General features: G+C 44.5%; 1 protein-coding gene across 2 annotated transcripts in view; it reads right to left on the bottom strand.

Annotated features, from left to right (window-relative positions):
- ADD2 (adducin 2) overlaps positions 1-24,012 on the bottom strand; it is an 85,523-nt gene that overhangs the window by 60,909 nt on the left and 602 nt on the right. The window lies entirely within an intron of this gene.

The raw sequence follows: 24,012 nt of genomic DNA, 5'->3' as shown, positions 1-24,012 counted from the left end.
TTATTTTGTTTTGCTATTGAGAATATTAGTGGAACAACTGGCAAAACTTGAAGGAAGTAGATTAGATCATTGGACTGTACCAATGTAAATCGCCTGGTTATGATCACTGTATTTGGTCATGTAAGAGAATGTCTTTGCTTTTAGGAAACACACACTGAGGTATTTAGGAGTAAATGGGCAACATCATGTCTGCACTTCACCCTCAAACAATTCATAAAAAATTATACATGTGTGTGTTAGATGTATATTACACATGTATATTATGAGTATATACATATATATATATTCACTCTCTCTCTCTCTCTCTCTCTCTCTCTATTCTCTCTCTCTCTCTCTCTCTATATATATATATATAGAGAGAGAGAGAGAGAGGGAGAGAGAGAGGGAGAGAATGTCCTCTGAAGAAGTGATACTTAGGTTGAGTTATTAGTGACAAGAAAGGGCAGTTGGGGCAGAGGAACAGCCAGTGCAAAGGCCCTGAGGCTGAGAAGCACTTGGTGGGTGTGAGGGGCAGAAGGAAGCCCAGTGCGGCTGAAGCTGAGTGGGCAGAGAGGACTTTTGACTTTTTTCTAAGAATAATAGGAAGTAATAATCAATTTTTTTAAAGGAAGACAGCAAGGTCCAATTTGCATATTGAAGGCCCACACTGTCTTCAGCGTGAACAACAGAGCAGGGGGTGGGGCACAGGTTGGCATGGGGAGACCAATTAGAGGCCATGTGCACATCCAGATGGGGTGATGGGCTTGGACACCGTGGCACACCAGTGCATGAGAGAGATGGAGAAAGTGCATGGGTGTGGGGATGTTTAGGAGACAGAAAATGAAATGGAACTTGGTGCGGACTTGAATGTGCTTCTGGTTCTCTTCTTTCAAGCTTTGGATCAGTTAATGGAACTGAACCTAAGATTTCAAGGTGAATTATTCAACCCCACCCTTGCTATAGGTTTGGGTTTTGTTTTTTTCTTACATCTGCATTCCTTTTCCAGACAATTCCTCAAAATACAGAACTAGAGACGAGCAAGTTTGCACTTTGGGGAGGCCTTCTGTGTATGGAAATGGTTCTTAGACACAAAGGGGCGGGGACACAGGCCACATCTCTGAGGTTAACACGGGTTTCTCATGTCCCTGTACAAAGCAGGGAAATGCCATGTGCTGGGGGCCAGATCCCCTTCAACAGCCAGACCACAGCCTCAGAACCCCTTCCCCCAGGGAGAGCAGCTGTCTGTGCCGCCTGGAAGATGGTCTGCCCGCATCCCCCTCATGAGAAAGCACAGCAGATGCTCTGCTATAATGTCCCATCACTCCAGGGAACGGCACCGTTTTTATGATTAATCAGTTGCATATTCTCAGGGACATATGTGAGGTGAGTATCCAAGGACAACGGAAGGCCCTTCAGAGAGAAGATAAATTGAGCCCAGCCCCTGTAGCTGAGAGTTAGAGAAACAGATAGATTGTATATATTACTTAAATATCTCTCCATGCAGACGACTGCCAAAACAAGGCCCATTTTCATCTACATTCTTGAAACAATTTTTTGAAAACCTACAAGTTATGTAAACGGTGGGGAAAAGGTGTCAATAATAAATATCTCCTTGACAGAAGTCAAATAATGAGCTAGTGAGCCTGCAACAGTGATGATCACTTATAAAGTAGCACCCAATAAATTAACCAAAAAAAAAAAAAAAAAAGCTTTTGTGCTTAAAAGGATTCTTCCAAGAAGGAATCAAATCAAGCGGGAGTATTCCCAGTTGCTTTGCAACGCCCTGCTCAGATGCCAGCCCCTTTGTGAGGTTTTCTGATCTCTCAAGCTGAATTAATAGGCCCGTCCTCTGAGCACTCTCGCACTGCTCAGTGGGTAGTGGAATTATTTATCAGGGTAAGTCTCTCTGATGATTCTCATCCATCTCAGCACCTCGCATACTGCTCAGCTACCTTCTCACTCCGGGCCTTAAAGAGGATGCAAATTCGGAAAGCATTCGTAGTTATTGAACTGGCAGCTGCTAACACGGAAGAATTAATTCATGGGGCCAGGCACTCACTTTATGCGCTCATTCCTTTAATTCCCACCGTATCCTTAATGAGGTAGGGATCTCAGGATGAGGAAACTGAGCAAGAAAGGAAACGAGATGTGTCCATGGTCACATGGCTAGTCAGTGGGGATGATCAGGCAGTCTGACCCTGCCATCTCCCAGAAGAGTTGGGAACTCACTGGCCTGGGAGTCAAGATACCTGGGTCTCCTATGTATTTGGGAGCTTATTAGCGGTGGCCCTAGGATATTCACTGAGCCCCCCTGGCCTCTGGGATTTCCCAGCAATCCCAGCGGGCCAGGTCTCATCCACAGTCACCAGCAAGTCAGCAACTGTCCCTGACTGGACTTCACACCATTGAGCACACCCTGGGGCTGTGCATTAGCATTCTAGCCAAATGTTTTTGATGAGATAAATGTTTTTGGATAGATTTACTTGGGCATCATTGCTTTCCTGGTGCCTTTACTCATCTCATAGCGTTTAAAGACTATGGGGCACTGGGCTAAGTGCTTAAAGACAGCAAAGATTTAGCAAAGGGTCCCTGCACTCCAGGAACTAAGAGTCCAACCATGAATTCAAACAGGGGAGCAGTCTGGAGATTGAAATCCACAGCTCTATGCCACGTGCTCTCCCTTCATGCCACCTGTTTTCCCATCATGCCATAGCACAGTCACCTGGGCAAGAGAAACTCATCTTTTGCTGCATCATCCTTTTCCTTATGCTTTCTAAACACATTTTTTTTTTTTAGTGTGTTTGTTGTTGTTGTCTATGCACTTGTCTTTATTTTAACATTTAAAAGAATCCCATAGTCATTCTGACAACTTTACCAGGTGTGGCCACCCAGGAAGTTACACACCCACTCAGGTACCCGGGAGGTTACTGCACAGCTCCTGACCTGACCGGGGTGGGTCAAAGGGGTCCCTCTGCCCACAACCAACTGGTAGTTCACCTTCCACAAGGGCCCTGAGTCCACAGGCTGCAGGGCGGCGGCACTTGCACCGTGCTCGGGAGGATAAAGCCAGTGAGGTGAGCACGATTCTCGTGGCTACGTGCGTGTCAGGGTCACGCTGATTGAAGTGGGGCTTCCTATACTTTGCACTAAGGGGGATTACAATGTGAAATTCAACTTTATTTTGTACAGCGGGCCAACTATCAACATGGTACAAAGGCATTTGCTCCTCTCAGCTGCTGCCTTTGGGTGTGAGGCCACTGTGACCTTTGCTTCTGTGGAAATTATAAATGCATGCAATTTTAATGGTTTAAAAAACCTTGACATGTTTTGCTGATAGGAAAAAAAACAACAGGTGTTTTGACATCCTCGATTGGTTCCCTCCACCCGGAACTAAGGAAAGAGTTTATATTCACAGCTGTGAATGGTGAACGGCACAATCTCTACGGTTGTTTTTCCCACAGGCCTCTGGGCCCTCACTTTGAAGGACATTCCTGTTCTCAGGTGTGATGACCTGCCTGCCTGCTATGTGGGTCCTTTCCTCCTCCTCCCCCATCTCCAGCAGTGAGATTAGAAGTGTCACATACTCACGCAGAGATCGAAAGGAACCTTTTCTGGAATCTGTCATACATCTCCCTATCTTTGAGGTTACTGTGTGCATTCGCCAGACTCAGCTAGTCTTGTGCTGCACTAACAAGCCTCCCTTCCCCTGGCTGGTGTGCTCTCCCTGACCAAGCAAAGTGAACGAGAAAGAACCCAAAGGAGAGGGAGACCTGGCTGGCTCCCTCTCCTTCAATAGGCTCCTCACTGCAGGTCCTACCTGGGAATGGAGGCGCGCACTTCGGCTCTCCTGCTGATTAGAGCGTGTGACCACAGCAGTGACCCCTGCAGGTCCCCGTGACTGACAAGGTCTCCTGAGCCACTACGGCCGCATCCATGGTCTCTGAGCAGGTGGGAGCCTCTGCCTTTTCATTGCTTGAAAAGTTGGCCAGAGAAAGGGTTAATGCCTCTGCAGTGCATTCTGAGTGTATTACTTTACACAGGGCAACTCTGTAGTTAAGGAATTGGTGTTGTAGAGAAGAAAGCTCCAAATTCCATTAAAGCACATTAAAGAAAATGAAATTAGCTCGGGAGTGCAAACACACATCAAGCCATTAAATAATTTAAAAGGCACTTAGGGTAGCATGGTGCCATACAAGGATGGACACTCAAACTGCTTGAGTTGTGCTGAGCTGAAGTGTTTGGCAGGATTAAGCTTGGAGGCCGATGCTAAAACCCTGCCGTTGTCTAGGAAACACTCTTGTAAAGGACAACGGGAACAGATTTTTAATGAGGGCGAACTCCTGGTCACTAATGCTATGGGCAATTGCATGTGGGGCAGTCACTGCCTACACGTAGGCAAGATTCGCCTTCCCTTCTTCCTTCCTAACAGAACCGCACTTTTGTCCAAAATATGCGCCCAATGATAACAACAAAAAACAACCCTGCATTTTTTCAGCCTTCCCTGATGTTAGACGCAACCCTTTGATACATTCTTAGTAATGTGCAAGCAGAAATCTTGGGGGAATTTCTGGGAAAGTCTAATCTACCGATAAAAATGCTATCCCTTCTCTCTCACCCTGTCCTCCTCCTCCTCTCTGTTTAGAAGGAAGTTGGGACATTGGAAGTGAAGTAGCTGGTCTTTCAAGAGAATGAACATGAGCGGCTAAGCGTGGTAGAGCAGGAAGGCAAAAGGAGCCTGGCATGTTGGTGCCATCATGAGCGGCTGTGCCAACCCTGACTGCTGACCTCTGAACTTCCTAGGTGAGGGAAATGAACCCCTATGAGACAAAGCTTGATTGGGTATCTGTTTCGTGAAGCTAGAGGCAAGCTTTAATCAATATAGAGTGTTCCCTGTCCAGTACACTTTGGAATTGGTAGAGCAAGTGCAGGTCCTTGTTACAAGGACTTTTTGCAACCTTTTGTATCCTAGATGCTCGATGATGCTTTGAGAGAAGAATAGATACAGTGCCTCCCAAATTCTGTTGACCATGAAATTTTTATTTCATGTTACATTTCTTGAGAACAGTGTTCTTCCAGATGTACTTTGGGAAGTGCCTCTCTCTCTCTCTCTCTCTCTCTCTCTCTCTCTCTCTCTCTCTTTCTCTCGTCCTTGGGCTCCCAGGAAACAACGTGCCTTTCTAGCACGTACAAGTATAAATTCTTAGCAAAAGTTAAAACATAAAATCATTATAATTTTGCATACTGCACTGAATTTGAATTGTGTCTCCCCGAAATTCATGTCCAACTGGAACCTATGCCTGTGACCTTAGGTAGAATACGGTCTTTGCAGAAAGTTAAGACAAAGTCATAGGTGGATTGGGATGGGCCCTAAACCCATTGGTGATGGTCCTTATAAGGAGAAGGAGATTTGGACATAGAGAGGCACAGAGGACACACAGACATGGAGGAGAGAGCCATGTGACTATGGAGGCAGAGACGGGAGTGGTGCAGCTGCGAGCCAAAACCCACCAACGATGGCTGGCACCCCCGGAAGGCAGGAAGAGGCCAGGTAGGATTCTTCCCTAGAGGCTGAGAGCAAGCATGGCCCTGCCCACACATGATTTCAGACGTCTAGCCTCCAGAGCTGTGAGAGAATACATTTCTATTCCTATGCATTTAAGAGACTAAATTTCAATCTGTCATATTTTGTTAAGGCAGCCCGAGGAAGCTAATAAACTTTGTAAAATTGTGACGAAGTTTATATTGTAATTTTCCCCCTGGATCTAGGGATGAAAATTAAGGATGAACATGGAGCCTGGCCATCTAGGGCGCCTGCCTCAGCCCCACCCATCTCTCTCATCATATTTTAGATTCTCGTAAGGAACTTCTCCTCCTGTCTCTTTTCCATGACATCAAATAATATCCTGAAAACTCTGACATTAAACAATGGAGACGTGACATTTAGAAAGAAATGCCCCCAAAGGGCAGCTTTTCAGGAACTATGGGTTTGCCAGTGATTCTGTGCCTCGACCTGGGCCGGCGCCTTGTCTCCTCTCGGCTCCATTGGTCTGATCTCTGTAACTCAGGGCTGGGCAGGAAGATCCCTACGCTCCCTTCCGCTTCGACATGCTGGGGTTCCAGGGAGAATGTCTCCCATGTGTGACGTCTGACGCATGATCCTCAGAAACATAGAGACAGGAAGGCCCTTGCTAACGCTTAGGGCTCCTTTTGAGCTTTTGGGAGTTCATTTGTATATAAGAATCTCACTTCCCAGGGTCATTCTTTGAACCGAACTAGAGAAAGGAACACAGTGTGGTGTTTGTTGTAGTGTTTGCCTTGGTGTATTGAAAGTTCTAGAAGAGACAACTGCTTCTTAAGAGGAGGCTGTAATGGAAATCAGGAGGACAATAATGAATGTGCATGACCCCTTCCCACCCTTCAGAGACACTCACACTTATAAAACTAGTCAATTGTTCCCATTACAAAAGGAGTCTTTATTTTATAAACAAGGTCACTAAAGATTTCCTTTAAAATAAACAACATAGCAAACTAATGGCTTACCCTGCTCTTCTCAACCTAAACAACCCAAGTTCCTTCAGATGTCTCTGTATGAACTAGCATCCATCTACCCGGCCATGCAGGTTGCTGTTCCCTGAACCCCAGCCACTTGTAAGTGTGATGTCCAACACAGAGCACACTACTTTCAAAACTGACACACACAAAGAAAGCTTAGGAAAGGAATATATCTTGGAGCTTAACTGTCATTATCTCAATATATCCCACAAGTTCCAGAAAATGCGGTGACGTAATGAGACAAGTGTCCCTGCTTTTTGCAAGGACACACTAGACACGATGTCTTCATAGGGTACATCACAATATTGTAATTATCAGACATAAATAATTTTAATGTTTTAGATGCTTGTAACCTGTCAAAAGTGGTTTGAGGAAGCCAAAGAGACTATAAATTCTGTGACACGCACACCCTGTGGACATCTGCAACTAATTTGTGCTTAGCAAGGACACAGAAACCTTAAAATAAGACACTGTCTCCATAATTCTCTGCATACCAATACACTATTGACTATTATAGTTTAAAAAAAAATAACCAAAATAATGAATTAGATTTTTTTAAAGACATAAGCTATGTAGGGCTATAAGTTATAAAGTTTGTTTACTCAATCCACAAAGTTTTATTTATTGACTATTATGTGTCTACCTTTTTTAATCCAAAAAATTAAATTAATAATATCATGTGTCTTACAGGGTTGTTATAATATTTAGACTTTAAATACCTAAATATACAAATGTATATTGTTGTCTTAATCAGCTTGGGCTGCTATAACAAAATACCATTTCTGACTTATTTATTTCCCACAGTTCTGGCAGCTGAAAATCCAAGACCAAGGAGCTGACAGAGTCTGTGCCTGGTGAGGGCCCGCTCACAGACAGCCATCTTCTCCCTGTGTCCTCACATGGGGCAAGAGGCAGGGGAGCTCTCTGTGGCCTCTAAATTAGACGGCACTAATTCCCAATACCATCACAGTGTGGATAGGTTTCAACATACAAATTTCCGGGGGATCTAAACCTTCAATCTATAGCAAACATCAACACACTCTGACATGTAGGAAGAACTCAGTCAACGTCAGCTACTACTATCCTTATGGAGCCAAGTAGAAAGATTCGGGATATATATGGGAGGACTGAGCCAAGAGAATTTGCTGATGGATCAGATGGGAAAGTAAAGGAAAGAGAAACCAAAGACAATTTCAAGATTTTTGGCATGAGCAACCGGGAGGATGATGTCATGCAAAGGAAAGTGGGTTTGAAGAAAGAGGTTAAGAACTCTAATAGGGTCATTTTAAGTTTGGTTGGAGATGCCTGTAAGACATCCATGTGGAAATGTCAAGGAGACAGTTGTGTATCCACATCTGCAGGCTCACCACTCAACACCACTCAGAGTGAGAGCCCAAGACTAGCAGTATCGGCATCACCTAGGACAGCAGTTCTCAACCTGTGGGTCACGACCCCTTTGGGGATCAAACGACCCTTTCACAGGGGTCACCTAAAACCATCGGAAAACACATATATAATTACATATTGTTTTTGTGATTAATCACTGTGCTTTAATTATGTTCAATTTGTAACAATGAAATTGGGGGTCACCACAACATGAAGAACTGTATTAAAGGGTGGCAGCATTAGGAAGGTTGAGAACCACTGACCTAGGAGCTTGTAGGAAATGCAGAATCCTAGACCCCACACCCCAGACCAATGGAACCAGAATCTGCATTTTCACAAGGTCCCCATTTGATCTGAATGCATGTTAAAGGGTGAGAAGCATGGAGCTGAAGTTCTGGAGAGATAGAGACTTTATACTCCTCAGGATATAAATGAAGTTAAAGCCACTCCACTCATTGCTTCTGTTTCTCAATGAAGTCCAAGGCATGTAGCAAGGTGGGTGGGGGTGGGGAGAGAAGGTTTAAAGAGTGAGGGACTGAATTAGTTAATTTGGAGAGTGAGAAAGTCAACACCTTAGGATTTCCAGGGAGTGCAGGGAGCTTTTTTGAGATTGTTGGCCAGGTGTTTGAGAAATCCCATGCTTTCCCACCACCACATGCTTCATTTCTCCCTGAATGAACTACCATAAGGAGCTGGGCGGCCCAAGGGGAGTCATGAAGCTCTCCCACACTTAGAGGTCAGGGAGGGGAGAAGGGAACCCCACAGAGGAAGAGGAGGAAATCCAGAGCAGCAAAGGAAAAACCAGGAGAGGGAAGCCAGGAGAGTCCACCATGTTAAATGTTGCTGATGGGTCAAGGTGAGAACAGGGAAGAGGCCATCAGATTTGGCAACAAGGAGATCACCAATGACTTTGACAAGAGCCGTCTCAGTAGCACAGAGAGGACAGTGGGGAAGAGGAAGTGAGAATTTGAGCAAAGGCAGAGAGTTTTGCTGAGAGAATAAGAGAGAAATGGGTTAGTATCTGAGATGCATAGGTAGGAAGTACTGGAGCATGCCTGAATGCCAATGGGAATGTTGTAGGAGAGAGAGAGAGAGAGAGAGAGAGAGAGAGAGAGAGAGAGAGGTGCTGCACAAAAGAGACCAATTGCTGGAGTGTTGTTTTGGGGAAGATGAACAGGAAGGAGGTCTGAAGCCCAAGGATGGCCCCTGATAGAGGCAGGGCCACTCCGCTCATTGCTTCTGTTTCTCAGTGAAGTCCAAGGCATGTAGCAAGGTGGGTGGGGGTGGGGAGAGAAGGTTTAAAGAGTGAGGGACTGAATTAGTTAATTTGGAGAGTGAGAAAGTCAACACCTTAGGATTTCCAGGGAGTGCAGGGAGCTTTTTTGAGATTGTTGGCCAGGTGTTTGAGAAATCCCATGCTTTCCCACCACCACATGCTTCATTTCTCCAAAAATGTTCTGATCTAATGCGTGAGCCATGACTTATGAGAAAGTGCATCTTCTCCACCAATCCTCACTATTCCTGTCAGCAGTTACTATGTTAAAGGCCACCATCAGCAGAGCAAGGCTAGACAAGGGGGTCATCGAAGAGCCACAGCAAGATGATTAAAAACGGACCGAAGCCTTCTGTCTCCTCCATGAGATGGATGGCTGGCGGTGATGCGGGACTTCCAACGACATGAAAACACAAGCTACCTCGAGAGAGGAAGTTTTTCCTTCTCTTGTCACAATTCACAAGAACTGCTGGGTCTCTCGCGAGACTAGGACTTTGGTAAACAACACCACATACTGCTAATTGCCTTCCAGTGAGTTTTGAACAAGCCCTAAGTCAATAAGGCCTCCTTGGTTACCTTCCCTGCAGCTTGGAAACCAATGTCATTGAACAATCGCACAATTCTTCGCAGCCTCCCCTAAATCCCCTACATAAAGCCCATTTCTGTGATCCAAAAACCAAAAACCTAAAGCCTGGCTCCCCCCTGAGCTCACTGTTCTCTCACTGCACACCCCCCGCATACTCAGGGCCTGAGAGCAGTGCAGACAGCCTCTTTGTGCCCTATACCCACCTCCATTTCCACTGCTTCAAAACCCTCATTGTCTTGGGAGCACACATCTAAAATAGACTTCCCATCAGCCCCCACCCCTTGTGGCTACCCTCTGCCTCTCTCCTGGTCTCTCCCCTCATGCACTGATGACTCCATCATCTTCCCCTCTATCGTTACCCTTTCTCATTCCCGATGACTTCAAATACACACCACACAGGCATCCGGGCAACACCCAGCCTCACATTTCCTTGGCTTCTAACACCAATCATCTCTCCATTCACCCCACCCCAGCCACCCACTCCTGTGGTCATACATCCTAGATCTTGATGTCACCAATAAGATCACTACCTCCAACATCTGGATTTCACATCCTACTCCTGGACCATCCCCTTCCAGCCCACCCACTCTGATACCACCCCTCTAGGGGCAAATCTCCAATGCCTCGGAGACCTTCTGTTCACTTTTTCATTATCTACCCCCAAACTTCACTCTTCACACCCCTCCTTGTCTAGGCTAAAGTAGCTAGTCCGGCTGGGTAACCACGCCCTTGCAAAGCACCTGACTCCTCTGTGCCTCGCCCCTCCACCGTTTTCACCTCACAGAGCCGCACCTTTGCTTAAATGTTACATGACCTTGCTCCACGTGTGCATCTGAGCTGTTGACCCCTGTGTGGACAGGACTTATTTCAAAACTCCCTGTACACCTTTCAAATGGTTTCTTACCATTATCAGGCAACCTGCCCTTCCTTGGTGTAGACCAGTGATGGCGAACCTATGACACGCGTTTCAGAGGTCACACGCGAACTCATTTTTTTGGTTGATTTTTTTTTGTTAAATGGCATTTAAATACATAAAATAAATAGCAAAAATATAAGTCTTTGTTTCACTATGGTTGCAAATATCAAAAAATTTCTACATGTGACACGGCACCAGAGTTAAGTTAGGGTTTTTCAAAATGCTGACATGCCAAGCTCAAAAGGTTCGCCATCACTGGTGTAGACTCTTTAAGAAGATCAATTCCCACCTTCTCAACTCTCCTCAAATTTCCCCACACCCTCCTCACCCCTACTCTCAGCCAATGATGTTGTCTCCAATAGTGTAATGAAATGCTTGAAATCAGCCAGCACTACCTCAGTCTCTGACCCAGTCCCACCAACCCACCTGTGTCAGCTGTATGTCACTTCCCCAAAGAAGACTTCCCTCTGGCTAAGCAGCCTTCTCTGCTCACTCGCCCTCTTGTTACCTGAATTTACCTTTTGCACAACAAGCACCAGTGCCTGGCACTGTCTGTGTGTTTGAATGTTTAGCATCTTCCTCTCCTTACCAGAGCCTGGCCTCCTGGCTCACCAGGGCATCCCCAGTACCTGGGACAGTAGTTGCTCATAGAGGGTGGTCAGTAAACGCTTGTTGACTGACTAATTGACTGACATGCATAGGCAAACCTTACAAACTTACCTACCACTGTGATATAGTGTTCATCATTGCTAGTATACCCCAATCACATTTTTAGAAGTTTTCATTGTTGTAAAGTACACGTAACATAAAACTTACCACCTTAACCCTTTTTATGTGTACAGGTCAGTGAGGTTAAGTACATTCATAATGCTCTACAACAGCGGTTCTCAACCTGTGGGTCGCGACCCCTTTGGCGGTCGAACGACCCTTTCACAGGGGTCGCTTAAGACCATCCTGCATATCAGATATTTACATTATGATTCATAACAGTAGCAACATTACAGTTATGAAGTAGCAATGAAAATAATTTTATGGTTGGGTCACAACATGAGGAACTGTATTTAAAGGGCCAGAAGGTTGAGAACCACTGCTCTAGAACCATCAGCACCATCCATCTCCATAACTCTTTTCACCTGGTAAAACTGAAATGCTGTAGCATTAAACAATGATTCCATGTGCACCCCACTCCAGCCCCTGGCAACCACCATTCTACTTTGTCTTTATGAACTTGACTATTCTAAGTCACTTATGTAAGAGGAATCATAGAGTATTTGTCTTTCTGCGACTGGGTTATTTCACTTAGTGCATGTCCTCAAGGTTCATCCAGGCTGAGGCATATGTCAGAACTTTTTTCCTTTCTAATCCTGAATAATATTCCACTGTGTGTACATACCACATTTCCTCATCCACACTTGCGTTGCTTCCAGGCTTTAGCCATTGTGAATAGTGCTGCTGTTAACAAGGCTGTACAAACATCTCTTCGAATCCCTACATCAGTCAAATTGAAATAGACATTTTCTTAAACATATGTTATGTAACCTCCCTTTCACACACACCCCAAATTAACAGTAGGGCTGCTCTCTGGGCCAAATTTATCTATTTGAGAGAGATATTACTGAACTAAAAGTATAAAGAACAGAATTTAGAGTAAGCAAATAAAAAATAATGGAATCAATAGTACAGCTGTCTTCCTCTGTTCCTCCCTCCGTCCCTAAGGAGCAGCCTCTCACAATACAAACCACAAAACCCTCCAGAGAAGAACTCCAGACGCAGCCTGAGCAGGAGGGAAGGATCAGACACCCCAGCGCCTGACTTCGCCCGCCCCCTGTCCCCTCATTCTGCTCACCCTGCCCACCCTCTGCTACGCTTTCACTCCCCCCTTGAGACTAAGAAAACCTGCTTCCCCTGTTCGCCTTAGCATAGCAGAGCCTCGCTGACATTTAAAAGACAAGAAACAACCGAAGAAGAGATACTGTGACATTCAAACACATGAAAAGATGTTCAGTGTCATTGATCATTGGGGAAATGCAAATTAAAACCACAATGAGATAATACCCCACGCATCTCATAATGGTTAAAGTAAATACACACACACACACACACACACAATACCCAGCGCAGAGCAATTACAACTCCCATACATGGCTGGTGGGAATGCAAAATGGTGCATACAGTCACTTTGGAAACCTTTGGCAGTTTCTTACAATGCCATTAAGCATACATAGGACAGAGAATTATAATCTTGTGTTTACACAAAAGCTTGCATGTCAATGTACACAGTGCCTTTATTCATAGTTGTCAAAAGTGGAAACTACTCAAATGTCCTTTAATGGGTGAATAGCTAAACAAATTGTGGTACAGCCATCCAAATGAAATTATTCAGCAATCAAAATAAATGAACTATTAGTATCGTAACAACATGGATGGATCTCAAAAATATTAGGCAAAGTGAAGGAAACCAGACACAGAAGACTTTACTATACGATCCCATTTATATGGCATTCTAGAAAAGGCCAGACCGAAAACGGGCGGTTTTCAGGGGTTGTGTGTGAGCAGAGGCGATTTCCTACAAAGGGGCATGAGGGAACTGTTTCCTATCTTGATTGTGGTGGAGGTTACACAACTGTATATATTTGCCAAAATTCATAGAACTATACATCTAAGGAAGGTGAATGTTACTATATGTACATTATATCTCAATAATACCCCACGCCTCAAGCAACCTGAGCAGGAGGGAAGGATCAGACACCCCAGAGCCTGACTTCGCCCTCCCCCTGTCCCCTCATTCTGCTCACCCTGCCCATCCTCTGCTACGCTTTCACTCCCCCAGATAAAAAAAGTATTATTTGACTTACACAAAATACAAATAAATAAATTTTAAAATAACCTTCTAGACCTACACCCTGGTCTCTGTGCAGGGAGCCCAGGCTCCAGCTGTGGTCACTGAATAGTTCTTCCACGAGGCTATTAAAAATGACCTCTGTATAATACTGGGGAATATAATAGGAAATAGACCAGCAACACTAAAAACCTAAGAAGAAGTCATTTTTTAAAACCTAGTTTCTGATCCTCTGGTAGCCTTCTCGCCTTAAAGGACCCCGTATAATGCAGTACCTTGCCTGGTGACCTCAGGCTCCTTCCAAGCTGCCAGCTGGGAGCTGGGCCAACAGCCATCTCAGCCCCTCCTTGAATAGAGCACAAAGGACCTTACTCCAAATCCACAGCCACCTGAGCCCTCCGATGGGCAGAATCGAAATGCGTGACAGCCTGAAAGGCAGAGCCCACCTTGCCTCCTTGTCTAAGAGCCTCACCCACACCACCTCACAAGTAGGGCAGCAAACGCATCACTAAACTGTGTGCGGACGGACAATGGGAATGACCACATGGGAATGGAGACCTTGTCCTCCAAGTCTGACTAGATGAAAGTGGGGAACTTCGAAGAGGAGGGACAAGCAGGCAATTTCAGATCAGCATGGGGGCCTGCTATGCAAATACAAGCCTCCCTTTCGTGGCCGGCTCCTCATTTCCCAGCAGACTCCATCTTCCTGTAAAATCCTGATGAGCCCAATTCACAACAATAAAACAAGGTTTCATTGCCTAACTACAGCGATAGATCTGCTTTCTAACATTGTCAACTTAATTAAGTATTGCTTCCTGGGTGTCCCAGTTGCAAGAACTATGAGTTTTTGTCCTGTTATTATAAATCAACCTAACAGATGTGTCCTTTGACAATATTCTCCAGCTATTTTTGTTTGGGGTTTGAAATTGACTAATGTTTAAGATCATGGTTAAGAGGAAAGGCTCCGATTTTAATAAAACAGTAAACAGAACAAAACAGAAGAAAAATTTTAATTATGGAAAAATGTGAAAGTATACAAAATTAGAGGGCACACTACAATATACCCTGAGTACCCACCATCTAGCTTCAGAGTAGACTGCAGTTTGCCTAAAAGAGTCCGGGTTATGCCTCTTATTCCAATGCAATTGCTAATGGCACCTCCTTTCACGCTAAAAAGTGCCAGTTTATAGATAATAATTCCCAATTCAATAATTATCAGCTTATGGACTTATCTTAATTCACCTCTAACCCTACTTATCCCCCAATAAAAGTGATGATTTTGAGATAAATCCTAGATATTATATCACTTCATCCATAAATATAATAGACTTTTAAAAAAGATTTGGGGAGATGTTAATTGAGGAACTTATATACATATATGCATAGCCCATGGACACAGACAATAGTGTGGTGGAGGCCTGGTGTGCAGGGCAGAAGGGGTCAATGGAGAAAAAAGGGAGGACATCTGTAATACTTCCAATAATAAAGATAAATAAATAAATGAATAAAAAAGTAAATTCTTTGACATCCTTAATCTTGGTAGATCTCGAGTTCAGAGCTAAATATAACAAGTACAGGCTTCAAAGCCGACAACGGTTTTACAGCCTGTGACTTTAACGGAGTTAAGCTATATATAGCAGGATCCCCAAACTGTTTCAGTCTTGCTGATGATTGATAAGACTAAAAAATGGAGCAATAATCTCCAAATTAGATGGAAACATAGAGGCAAAGGACATTTCTTGTACAGATTTAGTTTCTGAACAAAGAGCCTTTGGCACCCTCAGATCCCTCCTTCTCACCCAGGTACAGAAAGCCAGCAGCCCTCCCCCTGTGAGGACTCACTCTGTTAGCTCCCTTACTTCCTCTGGTAGGCCCTTACTTTCTAGGTAAATCAAGTATCGGCAACTCTGCCATGTGATCTTCCATCGCACCTGGGCAGTAACTGTTACCCAGCTCCCTAGGAGCAGTTGTCATCTTCCCTTAATCCTCATTTTTATCCCAGTCTATTGTACACTATTAGCCAAACTCTTCTTTCTAACTTGCCACTTCCAGTTCTCTGGAGTCTCAGAAGAGACCCAATTGAGCTTATCAGAATTGCATGTAAACTAAAAGTCCATCACCTTAGAATAGGGGAGAAGGTTTCAATGTTTCTGAACTTCTCTAGCTGGGAGAAGATATTGCACTCAAGTAGATAGTATAGCAGCTAGTGGAAGGCATTTTCACAACAAAGAAAAGCAAAGTTCACAAGGTTTGCATTTAACTCATGGCCATGCCAGTAGTTCGTTTTATCACTACCATGCATTCCTTGATTGAAAATTAATGCCGAAGATGGCAGGCCTAGCCCATCTATCCCTAGGTTTCATTCTCTCCTTGGCCCCCATTCAATGGATCATAACGGAACACAAATATATAATCCCACAATAACAAATTGAAGTCATTTATTACCAGAGGAAGGATTTCAAGAAGTTTCTGGAGGACAAAAAGCAGATGAGGAGCTGGTGACTAATGTTTGAAGCCTCAGCCTGGATTTCAGGCAGAGGATGCTGGGGCCAAGGAGGCAGGTGATGTGTCCGGCAGAGCCCTGAAGGTGTCCCGGCCTCTGGGATGGCAGGGATGATGGAGGACAGGAAATAAAGGGACTGAGCATAGGGGCACAAATTGCAGGTGTCTAAATGGAGCAGTAGACCCTTCCCACTCCCTCTCCTGCCTCCACGTGCAGGGTCCACAGGCACGCACGCAGCTGTCACTACCTCTGTATCTGAAGATAGTCTGCATTTGCTGCTGGCTCTGAACTTACCAACTTGACCACTGGATGGGTCTTCTTAGAGAAGCTGCACGCCGTGACGGTGAACTAGGACAGCTGAGATGGTGCTGGTGCCCCCAGCGAAACAGAAACCTTAGGACTTCACCCTGGGAGCCTTTTTCACGTACTGGCCCAAGGGATGGGATAATGGAGCCCTGAGAAGGATATGGAATCCCAGCCTGTTATGGTGCAGCCAACAATTTCAACCCGTCAGGTAATGAACACTTCAAGAGTTTTCAGCTTTTAGAATTACCTTATAGACAGATCATGGAAACCAGCTATGACCATGGAACAGATGTATGTTTTATCAATGTTGATAATGCAAAGGTAAAAACGTTCAGCTAGCAGCGGCTCTCAACCTGTGGGTCACAACCCCTTTGGGGGTCGAATGACCCTTTCACAGGGGCTGCCTAAGACCATCAGAAAATACATATATAATTACATATTGTTTTTGTGACTAATCACTATGCTTTCATTGTGTTCAATTTGTAACAATGAAAATACATCCTGCACATCAGATATTTACATTACGATTCATAACAATAGCAAAATTACAGTTATGAAGTAGCAACGAAAATAATTTTATGTTTGGGGGTCACCACAACATGAGGAACTGTATTAAAGGGTCGCGGCATTAGGAAGGTTGAGAACCACTGAGCTAGAGGAAAGGAGGACGCGGGCAAGGAGAGGTGGTGGTAATACCCTTATCCTACAGAGTTGAGAGTTAAATGGCCCTATCAACAGTCCATGGAATGAAAATCTGGCTTTAATAAATGCATTGTCTGGAATAGCAAGGATGGAAGGTGGTGAGGAGATGTGAGTGTAAATAAGCTACATCCTTGACTTTCATGGCAGAAAGTCACTTAGTGATGATCGAAGTTGATAAATTCATAACAGCAGTAGCATCTGCATATTATTTTGAGATACAGAGGGAGCTATAGCAGAATAGAAAACAGCTAAAAGTGGTTTGCCTGTGGATAACGGATTGGGGGTGGGGCAGGGATGGCTGCTTTTTGTTAGCAGCTCTCAGTCCTATTTGATTTAGTGAATTCGCACTTTGTATGGGAGCAGAAGAATAAAGAAAAATAACGGTATGTTTTATGAAATACGAGAAAGGACGTCTCCTGCACAGGACTGTTGGAACAGCATGGAATGGGTTAAGCTGGGTACTGCATAACTATGGTAACAGATGTAGCTAATTTAGGACACAAATGAGGGTGTGGGAAGGTTCTGAGAGAAATGTGCTAAGAGGGAAGGAGAATAAGTTCCCAGATAATCAGTATGGATGCTCTGCCATCTGACACAAGTAAAGGAGGAAAGAACCAAACCCGCCCTCACTTTTCTGGTGTCTTTTCACCATGGATTTTTAAAAGTAAAAGTCAAGAAATTCTTATACGGGCTCCATGCTGAGCCAAAAAAGCAAACATGGTGAAATTCATACTCAATAAAATCATATGGGTGGGAAATCATGTCCGCTGTTAAATGAAACCCTGTCTTCATTAAGGCCCCATGCATTTCAAAGTTTAATAACTTCATTTGTTCTTGGAGAAAAACAATTTACAAATGACATTCAGATGCACGTGTATTGACTTTCCCTTCCATAAGCTGATTCACAGTTCAGCACCAGCACTTACCTACCCTTTCAAAGCCCCACAGATAATGATCAAAGGACCATGGAAATGCGAACGAATCTACCTCACTCCGGGCCACCAGGAAGGCGGCCATCCTCACCTCACAGCAGAATCCCAGAATCCGCGAGGAGTCGACATCTTTGCAACATCAGTTCTCCCCATCCAGGAACATGACATTTGATTTCTGGAGTAAATATTGGGAGTTCAGATTTTCTGTGAAAATGGTCCATTTGCTCAAGATTGTCACATATGTTAGGATACAACAATGCCTAGTGTGCTTATGATTTCACATCTCTTCTTCTCCCCTCTCCTCTGTTCCACATATCATTTCTGGTATTGTTAAATTTTTTAAATCTTAATTAGACTTGCCCGCAGTCTGTCTATTTGGTGAGCTTTTTCTAAGGACCAACTTGCAGACAAGAAGTGGGAGGAGGGAGTATAAGGTGAAGAAAGAGCCTGTGAACGATGTGGAGGCTGACGGGGGGGGGGGAGAAGGGGGGGAGGGGCGTTAATGTCCAGAAAGATGGTGGGTCTACCTAGCAGGTGGAGTGAGAGGAAGGTGATGTGAGCAGTAGAGGTGGGTAAGGAGTCTGGGCTTTATCCTGAGGGTAGAGGAATGAGGAGATTCGATGTTTGTTTAGGAAGGGTTGCTGTGGATGGATGGAGAGAGGTCCACTCAGACGAGAGGGGGGAGGCTCTGGAACAATGCAGAGTTCCAGCCAGCAGCAGCCTGGCTGTGAGAAACAGAAACCCAGGGAAACTGGCCCAGGCAGGCTAGAGGGCGGCCTCATCAACATAGGCACCAAGGTCTCTGGGCCCATGGAACCTGCTAGAACTGGAATCACTGTGGCCAGCACAAGGGAGACAGTGGCTTCTTCTCTAGCTTCTTCTCTAAATTGGCCACGGAAGTTTCCCCTCATGTCTGGTGTTGGTTGCGGGGTTGAGGGGGGTCATTTTTTTTTAGTCTCCTCACCCTGTTCCCCTCCCCTGTTTGGTCTCATAGGCCAAAGGTCCATGCCTGCTCCAATCAGTGTGTGTGTGGATGGGCTGGAGAGTGTCAAATGGTCCTTAGAGCTGCCACCCACAGAAGCCAGAGGGATTTGCTACTTGTCTTGGTAAGTTTGTCCAGCCACCTCAAGGCTGGGCCTGGGGAAGACCATGGCAGATATCCCCCCTGGAGCCGTGAAACTGATATCCTGACAACCATATCCTAAACTCCCTGGCTTCTAGGTCCTGCCTGGGTTTCAGTGGGTTAAGGTCCTATGTCACATCAATACATTAGGAATATTTACTGCTGGGTGAATGGCATTTATTTATGTACTTACTAGAGGCCCAGTGCACAACATTCCTGCACTGGGGAGGGGTTCCTAAGCCTGGTTTAGCGCTGCCACAGAGGCAGGAGAGGCCACTGCCACTGCACTCGCCAGCCATGAGCCCAGCTTCTGGCTGAGCAGTGCTCCAGTTGTGGGAGTGCACTGACCACCAGAGGGCAGACCTGTGTTGAGTGTCTGCCCCCTGTGGTCAGTGCACATCATAGCGACTGGTTGTTCCACCATTTGGTTGATTTGCATACTACGGTTTTATTATATAGGGTGTATCTTTATTTTTAGCTACAACTGTTGGGGTAATTAGAAATGACCAGGCTTTAAGCTGGATATGTTAGAGCCCTACTTTCCTGGGGGCTCCCTCTGCACATGTTCAGACTGGGGGTTTAGACACTCAAGGTGGAGGTGCTGATAGGTTCCTAGAGCCCTGCCCCTTCCTGTCCCCACCAATCATGCCACAACCCATCCAGGCCTGGTGCAGTGAGCCTGAGGAATAGTCTAGGACTCAACTTGCCCAGAAGGGACCCTTGTTGAATCATGGGTTGGCTGATGTTGGTTGGCACCATCTGTACCATATCTTCCAGAGAGTCCTTAAAGAATCAGGGCCCATTGTTCTCTCCCTGTCTTCTGAAACTAAAATGGATCTGTCTTGATCTTGCTTTGCCTGGCACTATCTTGGTTTTAGTGCTGCAAGTCCTCATCCCAGGAAACCCATCAGTCCTGGGCAATCAAATATAAATGTCTGTGTGACGTATATATGTTTATGTCTATGATAGGTATACTGGTATATCAAAATCTACCAAAAACATGATTATAATGGGAGACTAACATATATCTTATAATCTTAGATCACTGAGGTACAAAGAAAAATTTTAAATAGATTTGAATAAAATCAATAAATGTGTTTTAATCCATACAGCTAAACATTGTACTACACAGAGAATAGGCTTTTCTTCCCTCCTCATTTCATAAGATTGGCTAACCTTTCACTGCAGTTTATCTTGCTGAAGACAGAGGCAGGTTTGGGTGTTACTGCCCTAAAATCTTTTCAGGGTACAACTATGGCAGTCAAGGTACATGGAGTCAATTATTGGGGCTGCAGTTTCTCTTCTAGATATCCAAAATTCTATTCCAAGAATCTTGGGTATGACCTGGTACACAATTCAAAATGCCAAAAAACTGCATAGAAATCCCTTTTGAAAGAAAAAGTTTTTTCATGGGCCAAAGCTTACCCTAATTCACTTTTATTAAAATGTAACTTAAATATTACACGCATAAAGGCCAGTCCTAAATACTTGTATTTTATAGCTTTTACATAGCTAAAATGGCAAAACAAAGATGTAAATAAATACAACTATCAAACTTTAAAATGTCAAATTAATAAAATGAATTCACTGCAACAGATATTGTTTGGCTGAAACTACAACACCTTTTGGGGTTTAACAAAAGAAAGATGTAGCCTCAGGTCAACTTACTACACGTTATCATTTTCTGGATTTTGACTTCAACAATCCAAATGCAGACAACACATAAAGCATGCTGTGCAAAACAATATTCGTAACATCAAAAATGTGGCTAATTTAAGAGGATACTATCAAAACCATCCTGGAGTGACTACATAAATGAGGTGCCATTTCATACTAATAAAAATAGTAATAATCTCTAACATTTGTTGAACCTCATTATATGCTCCAAGTCTTTTATGTGTACTACCTCTAATCCTCACAATATCATATAAAATCAATACCACATATTTATCCACATATTATCATAAGGAGAAACTGAGGAACAGAGAGGTTGACTAACTCGCCCGAAGTCTCACAGCTAGTAAGTAGAAAAGTGGATTTGAGGTCAGGCAGTCTGACTCCACTTAACCACTGCACCAAATTACCTATGTCATCGCTAGGTATTATCAGAGGGGGGGATTATCAGAGGGTTCCTTACTCTGCATTAAATAGAAATCTAATCCAATTAGTGCTGAAACCAGCAACAATAACTTTTCCATTTTTTCACTACAACACCTGCTGCTAATAAATTGCTGAGACACTGTCCATATGCGGGTAGAGCTGGCATGAGACCTGTTTTCCTTGCCAAGGCAGCCGTGGTCGCCAGGAACAGTTCTTTGGAGTCTGGCAAGCCTGTGCCCTGTGCAGGCTCACCTCTCTCCCCACAGGCCCCGTTCCCATTCCCCTCTCCTCATCCGTGCTGGGACCTGGCTCCGTGGGAAGATGCCGAGGGTCAGGCCCAGCACTGGTTTGGGGGTGGCTGTCAAGATGACCCAGAGCACATTTTCATTATTCATTATGTAAGATTATCATTGAAATGAAACCACTAATTTTAGAGAAGACACAGATCCCTCAAAGGACATAGATCCTCAGAACCCTAGGGGCCTGAGAGACCGGTGGTGTGATATCTTGAGCTCACATGGAGGGACATTATAAAAACACAGCTGAAGGCAGCCCACCTGTGTTTGACCAAGACATGATTGAAGATCATTCCAAACACGGTATCATATTTGAAAAAAATTGTTTATTTTGTTATTTTGTGTTTTTATGTTCTGGACATGTGATGTTTTGTGTTTGTATTTTTCCTGCACAGCTCTTAACATAATATGTAATTGCATATTTATTGGAGAGATTTATCATGAATGTCTCTTTCTTGCATTTGTCTGTAAGTGCCATCAGGGCAGAGACCATGTCTGTGTCTTACAGAATGTGGAATGTTTGTTGAGTGAACAAGTGAGTGAATGAGTCGAAAAATAAATAAAACACAAGTCATGGGCTGCTCAATTTCCCTTTATGCATCAGCTACTACAAAATTGACAGTTGGATTTATTTACCCTCATGAAAGGTGTAGAGCAGTGGTTCTCAACCTTCCTCATGCCACGACCCTTTAATATAGTTCCTCATGTTGTGGTGACCCCCAACCATAAAGTTATTTTCGTTGCTACTTCATAACTGTAATTTTGCTACTGTTATGAATCGTCATGTAAATATTTGATATGCAGGATGTATTTTCATTGTTACAAATTGAACATAATGAAAGCATAGTGATTAATCACAAAAACAATATGTAATTATATATGTGTTTTCCGATGGTCTTAGGCGACCCCTGTGAAAGGGTCGTTCGACTCCCAAAGGGGTCGCGACCCACAGGTTGAGAACCGCTGGTGTAGCGGGTCCTATGCTTGTATTTTTCTATTAGTCTCATTCTTAGTAACATTTTATGTCTCTACCCTTAGTTTCCTGTTTGTCTTTCCCATCTACTTCTTAGTTTATGCTTTATGAATTCCGGTAAACTGTCTTAAATCCCTTGTGGAACACGATAGGTAATAAATATATTTACCAAAGCCATATATATATATATATATTTAAAATCTGAACATTAATCTCTGCCAACAAACACATTTAATCACCTGCAAACTCTCAAGAACAGCTGAGGGTTGCTAATTCCAGCATTATACTAATATTTAAAGCAAATTCGGCCAGAGCCTAGAAACTACATGTGGTGTGTCATTCCAGGCAGTGTTGTGCAGTGTGTTTGTGACAAGTACATTTCTAACGGGGCTAAGCAATTTGGTGGAGAAGAAAGAACACAGGGCTTGCTACAGAAATGTTATGGATTTTGGATCAAAGAATGATTTATTGTTAGTGGTGCTCCAAGGTGTATTGACAACATGCTAATACTGAAAAGTTTGCTTTCACTGAGCTCTGTTGGGGTGGGGCTTTGGGCAAGATCCAGGTCCACAGGCAACGAGAAATGTCTGATCACATTGCGAATGAAGGTGCAACCTTATAAAGTGAACACATTAAACGGTCTCACCCCCTTTTGAAAAATCACTAACATTTGTTATTCATTTGCTAGTGGGCAGATGGCTGCAAGTCTGCCACTTCAGTCCCCTTCTCTGGTTGTATTCATTTAAAGTACCTTCACTTCAATTGTTGACCAACGATGTTCCCCTTAAAATGAAACACCATTTCCAAATCCCATTCCTGAGGACGTCCCTCCCTGCCCAAGTTAAATATCTCACGGGTCCCAGCTGGACCCACATGCCAAAGGTGAAAGGAGGGGGCTCCAACCATCTGCTCCCCTCCTTTCAGGTCACTCACACAGCACAAAATGTGCATTTTGGAAACCGAGGTTTGATTTCTGATCTTTATAAGGCTCATTTGAATCCGTTGAATTTTAGATGACAAACTGCTAGAGGAGGGAAGAGAGGGTGTAAAGAAACAGACGGGTAATCATCATGTGTCACAGAGAAATGACAGTTTTTTAAAGGAGTTTGATAGGGTGTGGGCTGGTGCCTTTTCTTTCTCTCCCCCCTCCACTGGGGGGTGGGGGTGGGCGGGGGTGATTAGAGAAGAAAAGGAAGGGGGAGGAAAGGCAAGACAATAGGCTGGATCCCAGCGCCTGATCAGCATCCTGAAGCAGTCTGCCCCTCCCAGCCTCCCCGCAACACCAGGTGGGCTGTGGTCGCGATTTCAAAACCAGCAGACGCCGGCCCCCGCCATCCGGACCCAGGGTGGCCTCCACCGGGGTGCAGGAGGGAGGAGAGGTGAGGGAGGAGAGGCGAGGGAAGATGGAAGCTAAGAGATGAACAGACTGGCAAGACCTCCTGGAGACGCATACAAATCCAAGCCCACTGGCACCCACTCACTCGCCAGCCCCCCTGCTCCGAATGCAGGCGGCTGCCGACGCCCCGCCTGCTCCCCGCAGCTGCGG

The sequence above is a fragment of the Myotis davidii genome, unplaced genomic scaffold (genome assembly GCF_000327345.1).
Source record: "Myotis davidii unplaced genomic scaffold, ASM32734v1 scaffold247, whole genome shotgun sequence".
Lineage (NCBI taxonomy): Eukaryota > Metazoa > Chordata > Mammalia > Chiroptera > Vespertilionidae > Myotis > Myotis davidii.
This window is presented reverse-complemented; position numbering and strand designations above follow the sequence as displayed.